This window comes from Cydia strobilella, chromosome 9 (assembly GCF_947568885.1).
Source record: "Cydia strobilella chromosome 9, ilCydStro3.1, whole genome shotgun sequence".
Classification (NCBI taxonomy): domain Eukaryota; kingdom Metazoa; phylum Arthropoda; class Insecta; order Lepidoptera; family Tortricidae; genus Cydia; species Cydia strobilella.
The window spans coordinates 5,993,428-6,003,209 of NC_086049.1; the positions used below are offsets into that span (position 1 = coordinate 5,993,428).

The 9,782-nt window shown below is 34.9% G+C and overlaps 1 protein-coding gene across 1 annotated transcript in view; it reads left to right on the forward strand.

Annotated features, from left to right (window-relative positions):
- The window catches only part of LOC134744195 (uncharacterized), a 213,692-nt gene extending 204,137 nt beyond the window's left edge, over positions 1-9,555 (forward strand). The window contains exon 5 of the mRNA XM_063677915.1: positions 9,544-9,555. The gene's annotated coding sequence lies outside the window, so the exon portion shown is untranslated. The remainder of the gene's footprint in view (positions 1-9,543) is intronic.
- Positions 9,556-9,782: the final 227 nt, after the last annotated feature.

Consider the following 9,782-nt stretch of genomic DNA (forward strand, 5'->3'; position numbering starts at 1 on the left):
TCGCGACCACAAGTACCTACTTTATCACGAGTACGTGACCGAGTAAAAGTCATTTAAATTTAACTTATAGTATGTCAACAAATTGTTGCCCTGCTGACCGCCCAGGATGGTGGCCGGCGAGGTATGCGCCCTTTGCCATTATTGGCATTTAAAGTTTACCAAAGGTACGGTAGCTCGAATAGGATTACACCATTGAGAAATTTATCTGCAATGCTTAGTTTTATACGTTGAACAATTACGATTACAATAAAAAACATCACAAGGATTTTTCCAAGAGATCAATTCCGATTAATTTTTTTTTACCATCATTGGAATTGGAGGTCATATCAAAACAAAATCAAAACCTTAACAAATTTTTAAAATTAATGTTTGATCTAAATAATACAGTTTATAAAGAGACTTACCGTGTATGTCTGAATTTTGGAGTATTGTTGTAAGAAAATATTTCCAGGTAGGCTGTTCTATACCTAGATTCATGTTAGGTACTAAGTTTAATAAGCAGATAAAATGTAAACTAATGAAAGCTGATATTACGAGTCGTTATTCAATGATAAGCTGGCTGGAACCCAATTATATTACGAACAGATCTTCAGCAAGCAGATAATTACAAGATTCTGGGCCTTCCATAAAGATAGTACTATCGCGTGGTTGAAATTTACAAATCGTTTCAAAGTTAAGTGGTTGAAGTCGGCAGCTCATAGAATACGGTATTAAAAAGTGTTTTGATAAAGATGTGTACCCTTTAGGTACCTGCATTCAAATGAGGCACTATTCCTCGTTTAAGAAAATAGCTTGGGGCTTTGTAGTTTGGTTGCCAGATTCTTCACCCTCATTCATCCCACCTCCAACCCACATTGATAAAAATCGTGAGTAAAGTAGCTTTGGTTAATGCAAGCGGGAAATGAGCGAAGGATGAGGAAATTCTATGCTATACATTATCATCGTAACTTGTTTTTACGTGGTTCTCGTTTTTGTGTGGATGTATTTTTTAATACCTATTTACATCCGGGGTGGATTATAAACGACGTATTTACTGCTATACTTATGAATGCCTGCTTATGTTGCTTTCGCTTAACAGCCTCTAGGGGATTATAGGTTCTTCCAAGCTGTTAGCAGTGGTAACAACTGAACTAATCCGACTGAATTAATCCGCTAAATGACGGCGCCGCGTTACTTTGTTACAATTTAAATGTGTCTCTGGTGTAACTAACTTTATTTTTCTTATCCTCATTTATTTCATGCATTTTTATTTAAGACTCCTAATATGGAGGGAATGGGAGAAGTGTAAGAAAGGAATGCTTCCAATTAATAAAACATTCGATAGCCTCCCCAACACGCGCCTCAAATCTCGTAGACCTATCTGGTCAGATTCCCAAATCCAAGGCCCAGAACCTTTCTGCGTTAACCTGGAATGGACGTAGAGCTGGAACTCGTACAGTACACAAACTCAGCTCCCCAATAACATCGACATCAACCCAACACAAGAACCACCCGGCCTAGATAAGCCGCGAAAGATCTGGGTCACACTGAACAGAATAAGGTCAGACGTCAGCTGCTGTAACCACAATCTCCACAAATGGGGCTACAAGCCCTCACCAAACTGTGACTGTGGCGCGCCAGACCAACCAACTGCGCACATTGTGGAGGAATATGCCCCAGGAGACGTTTTTCGGGAGACATGAAGGATCTGCATACAATAACTGCGGATGCCAGGGATTGGTTATCAAACCTAGATATTAAGCTATAAATGTACATATAATATTAACCTTTGTAAATTTAATTTAATTTTGTTTTGAATAAAGCCATACGATGATAATAATAATAATTCATATATATTTTGAGTAATATAATATAAAATTTCTTTTAGCTTCCAGTAATGATTTGCAGTAGCAAAATTACTTAACCACACCTTCGCTATTCAATATCTACTTTGGCATTGTACTTTTATAGTAGATGTTTTAAGTGGTATTTACAAAGATTTAGTGCTTCCGGGTGTTTCCGATATAAGCAAAATCGAGATAATGTCGTGTAAAAAAGGAAAATAATACTTTGGTTCACTGTCCCTGAATTCATAAGAGTTGTGTTCCTTCCCATCGGCACCGCTAGGCTCATTTGTATTTTGTATGGCAGTCGCCACACTATAACTCCTTTAAATAACTCCCAAAATCAGATAAACGACGTTAAGCCGCCATATCGCAGATCGCTTAATTAGTAGGCTTTAAATCTGTCATTTACGCGTTCAGCTACATAAAGCCTCCCTACCACGAATTTAGATCCGAAAAGACTCAAGTTAGTATAAGTCGTCTTAGTTAAAACGACTTGTTATACAGCCAAGTTGTAATGGTGGTTAGACCTTATCTAGGGGCCATTATATCTCTAATAGACCCTGGTTTATGCGACTAGAGTAGCTCAAATGGCTTAGTTTAATATATGTTCGTGGGTAAATTAACTTGAGATATCACGAGTTATTTTTAAACAATTTTACTCCGTCACTTTTTTGAACTAAAATTCAAAAACAAAACAACTGCTTCTGGGTCTCAGGAGAATTAATGTTCGAAGTAAGTAAGTATACCTATTGAACAACAAGATTCGAAAAGTCTCATGACCGCATCGTACAGTGTTTTTACTACAATTGTAAAGAAAAAAAATCCATAAAATTTAAATTACAAAAAACCTTCATTAAAAATACCTACATCAAGGAGGGACGTAGTGCTGCGGAAGTGGCTTATAGGTAGGATTACTTAGCCTTGGGGATCTTCCGTTAATTACGTCACACGTTTTGGGGAAGGGAGGGGGTCCAGAAAATGTGACATGACGATACGGGGGAGGGGGGACGTCACAAACTTTGCGACGTCACTAACTTCATTTGTAGCCAAATATTGTATTCATTTTTTTAACTATAACAACTATATATCATGAAATAAAACTATGAAAACGGATTATATCGCGTATATTGAATTTATAATACATCCCGACGTTTCGAACTCTTTACAGCGTTCGTGGTCAATGGGTGGCTGAGGAAAACTACAAAATGCAAAAATACCCACATATTTACTAAAAATAATGAACCATCATTATAAACTTTAAGGCTGGTTGTACATGCAAAATCGGTTCATAAGGCTAGTTATACACTACAATTATTTTCAAGTAAAGATATATATAAACGCGATAAAAACTACGCCGGCTCCAATCCTACACCTCGGACCCGAGAAGATTTAATTCCCTCCTAAATTGTAGGAGGGTATCCCAATATGGGACCGGCAACAAACTCGGCGGGACACATCTTTTCAAAACATATGGGAATTAAATCTTCTCGGGTCCGAGGTGTAGGGTTGGAGCCGGCGTAGTTTTTATCGCGTTTATATATATCTTTACTTGAAAATAATTGTAGTGTTTAACTAGCCTTATGAACCGATTTTGCATGTACAACCAGCCTTAAAGTTTATATTCTATGATGGTTCATTATTTTTAGTATATGGGTATTTTTGCATTTTGTAGTTTTCCTCAGTCACCCGTTGACCACGAACGCTGTAAAGAGTTCGAAACGTCGGGATGTATTATAAATTCAATATACGCGACATAATCCGTTTTCATAGTTTTATTTCATGAGTAACTATCGCGGTAACCGAAGACAATATTAACTATATATCGTTTTTATTCGTAAAATTTTATGTGACGTCACACCAGGGGGGAAGGGGGTTGCCAAATGTGACCAGGTGTCATCACGAAATTCGTGTGATGTAATTTATGCATAACCCCTGTAAGTAAATTTTACTCCAGTTATCCGTCTGGAGCATATTTTGCTTAAAGCAGTGAATATATTACTCTCATGGCTGTATAGGAAATACTAATAGTAATAACTAATATGCTAATTACTTAAGTGCATCAGAAGCTGGAACTCATATGCTATTCCTAACTACTTCTATATATCAATATGATGACCTAATAAATTGACCACTCAACAGTAGTTAAATATCGACGTCGGATCTATCAGAACTAATGAGTAGGTACATATACTTAATTCTCCTCGGTGAACACTTATAAAGGCAACAGCTGTGAAAGTGAACTTTCAATTAGGTATAAGTAACAATAACAAGATTTTATCGTTGCAGGTGCGTTTTCTAGCACTTATTTTTACATGTGATAAGGCCGTATATTGATTGCTTCAACTGCATAACGTAGTAGGAAAATAATATAAAAATGAAATGAATGCAGGTGTTTGAATTGAATACGACCATGAACTTTTGGCTACTTATTGATGATGCGATTAGTGAAAAAAGGGTATTATGGTAGCATTTCAATAATTGTTACTTAAGCATCATATATTATTACTGTATTTACTTAGCGTTAATGTGCTTGTTTAATCCAATAAAAGTGATCGCACATGGACATTAGCACTAACAGGATTCTAGAAAAATTAAACCAACTGGTTGATCAAGATATAACAAGCTAGAAAAAACTTAATTACACTTCTGTAATGAAAACGGGTTACTTTGTGAGGAAAATTCTACAAATAATTTTTGAATTGATAGTTCAACATACGAAATGTGTGTCGTTTTAGGTGTTCTTTAGTCAATTATCCATTTGAAGATACTGCGAGTTACTGGGGGCTAATCTGTTAAGAAAATATTTATAATTACTCCTGAGTGGTAGATGGTATTGATTTTTCACAATTGCATACAACATTAGGTAATTATTACGGAACCTAATCGCCTATAAATATTTATTTACTTATGAGTAAAATATATTTCTTAACCAAAAAGTTAAGGTGGTTCGACTAGGTTACCCAAAGCTTAAACCCCGCTAGATGGCGTCACTTTCGCAAATTTTCAGGTTTAATTTTTTTGTGGAATAGTGTTGGTATCTGTATACTTAAAAGTATGTTTAGCGCACTCTTTACATAAATATTGAACTATTATAATAAACATTGAATACTTCATTAGTGCAAAAAACACTTTTAAAGTCGACAGAGTGTTTCTGTCATGCTATTTCCTACTATTACTCACACATGCAAACAGTGTTTCCGTGATGCTTGTAGTAGACAATTTCATGCAATGTAAGTATGCTGCAATGGCGTTGCGGTATGTTCGTGGAAATACGTGCAAGAGGATTCGGGTTCGAGACTGGTACGTCAGGGGTACTTTTTTGTCCTTTTTGTGTTATCTTATGTTTCTTATACCTTTTATTCTTCGAATTCTTGTCCGATTCCGATATAACCGAAATATATTTCAGTGATATCGGAAACGGTTCTAACGATTTCGATGAAATTTGGTGTAAGGGGTTCGATCTAATCTCTGGCAAAACGAGCATTTTTGAGTTTTTACTTATATTTTCTTTTTCTCCCAGATATTCAGTATTATTAATAAATTTGTTTAAAACGTTTTATAAAAATATGTGACGTTTTGAACTAAAAGGTACCACATTGTCGGTTGTCGATTAGGTTGATTTCATTTTGAAGCTTTATGGAAATATGACAACAATAAGTAGGTACCCGTTTGGTTGAAAACGCCACATATATTGAAAACCTGACTTTCACAAATCTCACCTTTTTGGGTTCTTCCAACTCAGAAAGGATGGAGAATACTGACGATTCTTAGTAGCACTAGCCCAAGGAAGTCCAGGTTTGTAAGTGTCAGGTATCAGTTTTTTTTAAAGCGCTAAATATAGTTCTACAAGTAAAGCAATCCCTTACTGCCCAGCCTCTAGTATTTTTCAAACTGGAAGGGTACGATGATAGATTTCATCTCCATACAATTTATAACCTAATAATGCCAAATGTTGCAAAATTATATTGAATTGAGATCTATCATCGTACCCTTGCAGTTTGAAATAGTTATTTACGATACAAGTGCGGAAAAGAGAAAATTCGAAACGAGTGGCGACAGATTAAAACACGACCGCAGAGTGTTTTAAATCGACACGAGTTGCGAATTACCTATTCGCACGTGTATCGTACAACGTTTTACAGTACATATGGCCCTTTAAACTTTCGACATATGCATGAAAAGTGCTCTTTACGCACTAGGGCGAGAAAGTTGCACCATATGTACTGTAAAATACTTTTTAGTACATATGGTGCTACATATACGTTACCGCCCTAGTGCGGTAATTAGTACAATACGTGCATAATTATGTACTGTAAAACGTTGTACAATACACGTGCGAAAAGGTAATTCGCAACTCGTGTCGATTAAAACACTTCCTTCGGTCGTGTTTCAATTTATCGCCACTCGTTGCCAATTTCCTACTTTTCGCACTTGTATCGTAATGTACTAATAATAAAGTAGTAATTGTAAAATAAAATTAAAACTTTTTTTTTATTTTTTTTTGGATTCAAGTAGGTACAGAGAGTAACAACATTGCCTTCTAATTATAACTATTATAGAAAACGGGATATTTATCATGTTTATTTATATTATTTATTTCTCGATATTTTGGCCGGCCTTGCAAGACCAGTCGTTGTGGAGATCCCTGGGGAGGCCTATGTCCAGCTGTGGATGTCTTGTTGGTGTAGATGGATTCACACAACAAATGAAATAACATTTTTTCATATTTGTTATCCGTAGTTGTCCCTGTACTTGAAAGAAAAATAATATCATGATAGCACAAAATCTCTAATGTTATAAAGAAAGATGATGCAACAATATGGATTCTAATAAAGTTATCATTTACTTACCTAGTAATAATTGTGTTTTTCATTCATAGACAAAATTCCATAATTTTCATCCCCAGGAAATGTTTTATTTTACTTTATTGCAGTGAGGATGTCCTGATTTTTTCTGGCTAATGAAGGAAAACATTTTATTTCCAAGAATGCCTCTTCATTTTGCACAATACCTAAAAAAACCTAGAGTTAGTGACACATTGACTATTCGGCAACCAAAACAGTAATAATTACATTATATAGGTATTGTTCACTGCTTATATCTACCATTACGGAAGAAGTGAGAATTATTTTCTAAAAAGATCGGCACGAGAAAATTACAATGTACAATGAAGGAATGAAACTGTACCTACCTTAAGAAACTTCACCATCATGAATTCCGCTTCAATTGAGTCTGAATTTTTCTGGATTTTCGCGGACCAGAACACCGATGATTTTTGTAACTTGATTTAGACGTTGCTATCATTTTCAATTTATACAAACAAATTGATGTCACAATAAACATGACTCTATGTGTCAGTGTCAACACTGTCAAATAAAAATGCACTAAACATGACGGCACTGCAAATCCTGCCAGGTCGGCCAGGCAACGTCGCCAACGTCATAGAGTGGCAACGCCGCACGCAACGTATTTGTACACGACATTTGTGACACACACATACGTAAAATTGATGAAAAAATTACGTTGATTTATGTATGATTTCTGTATGAAACAAAGTTTTTCTATTAATTTAGCGCAAACGAATATTCGAAAGTAGATAAATGAGCAAATATTTGTGTAGTAATAGTGTGTAGTGCCTTAATTAAAGCAGATTGAATTTTGTATGAAAATCGAACCACCTTAAGGGTAAAGCTTTGGGAGAGTCCGGGAGACTTGCATAGGTGGGAGACTTGGATAACTACCTAGACCATTTTCTTAAACAAAGTGCCTAAATCAAAACATTTATTTTTTGGTATGCGTGTGATATTGGAGTTTTGATAAATTATAAAATTAACTTTTGTCATTTTTTAAATTAAATAATTTAAATGGTTTAAGCCTTCCACCTGGCCAAGGTTTCCGGGCTCCCCTACTGTACTAAGTAGATAGACGATGTAATAGCATCACGTATAATTTCCATAAGTGATGCTGTCACATACAGTGCATAAATATTTGAACTGTCGCGCCATCGCCACGTCTCTAGTCTGTTGCCGTCAATTTTATTGCCATTCGATAAAATGTATTCTATTTCCAAGGCTTATAGAAGTAGGTAGACTATGCGACAGCATCATGTATACTGTCCATACGTGATGCTGTCACATACAGAACATAAATATTTGAAGTGTCGCGCCATTCGCCACCTCTTCAGTCTGTTGCTGTCTATTTTATTGCAATTCGATACAATGTATTGTATTTCCACGGCTAAAGTATCAATATGTATTGACAAGCTATTAAACGCAACCCCAGAAGTCCCACAACTAAACAAAAAGTTTATAGTTCAAATAACTATACATTTCACTGAAATATGCCGCGTTAACGCATCGAAGCAATGTATAATTGACTAATTATGTACCATAAAATTTATGCCACAGGTCTAAATGGTCCCAACATCCAGGTTTGGCACTGGTACATCTGCTAGTATAGGTTTCAAGGAATAGTAACGTTTTAAGTGCTTTTAAATGGTTGGTTCTTACATTGTAGTTTATGGTGTGTACCATCAGTTATTTAGGAATTTTGATAGGTAGATCTTTCTGTTGATATGGCCATTGCTGGCCAATAAAATGCTTGGCTGTTGTACTTATGCCTATGATATTACCAACTGTTTGGAAGAAAAGTATTAATTCAATAACCTACTTGTACTTATAGTTCCAAGTAAAAGGGTCGGATTTTTAAAAGGGCTACTTTTTGAGGTACCTATATGCAGTCTGTCGCTGGTTTGAATTTACAGCGCTTATCAACTCAGTCTCATGACATTGGTTTGTTAAATAAAACATCCTTTTCTTGCTATAGGATTGTGACATATTTTTTTAAACTAAAGTTTTAGTCTTATGAATAGGAAATATTTATTGTATTTTAAACCGTTTTATTCCATTAATCTTTATGTGGTGTGAATTCAAACTGGTAATTAAAACATACTTAAAAAAAATTCAAAGCTGGTGCCTACTTATTAATAACTGTTCTTTTTTACAATGTTATATTTTACCTCAATTCAAAAGCAGGTGCTATAAAAGAAAAATTACTTTAAATGCCCATAATATTGCGGTTTAATTTAGTTAACCTTACAGGCTGCAATGTCTTTATTGTAAACTCATTTTTGTGTCATAATTATACCTATTGTTATATAATTATCTTATTTCTCTAGGTCTTAAATAAGATGTCGTGTCAAATTAGCGAGTAACGCGAAAAAAAGATGTAGTTCATAATGAATACATCTCAGTTTGAAACCTGCTCATCATATTTAAATATCACATGTACTGACATGATAGTCTAGCGGACATAATGGTAATGGTGGCAATCTGAACAGAGAAGAAAATAGAGTCGTTCTTATCTACAAACAGTTTAGGATTGAATTAATTAATTCAAATTTTATAAGACATTAATTATAAAATCAAATAATATAGGCATGTCGGAAATGTTATGTTTCATAATTATGTTATTCTATATCTCTTTTACAATTCTCACACTTAATCGATTTTCTTACTAACAACATATGTATACAACCTGCATCACAGGCTACATAGTTCATAAATTATAAATAGGCAAATATAATGTGATGTTGTCAATTTAGACAACTGTTTATTATATTAAATTTGTAGTTTTTGTACGTTGGTCGTCTACCTTTGACCTAATTAAATTGACAAATGACACGAATTGAAAAACTTTAGCACTACTTGTCAAGAAGTGTATGTTTTAGAGAAATCAATTATTTAACCGTTATTCATTCAATCATAAAACACACCTAGGCGACTCCATTGTCCTCTCTGTTCATAATGCCACCACCTGTCCGTAGACTAGACATGACTCTATTATCTCTAGTACCTAATTCAAATTTAATAAAAATTTAGTTATCATGCCCCTGATATGGGTACGCCTAACTAAATGTAAACGAACCAGCCTCATATATAAATAGTTCGAATACAA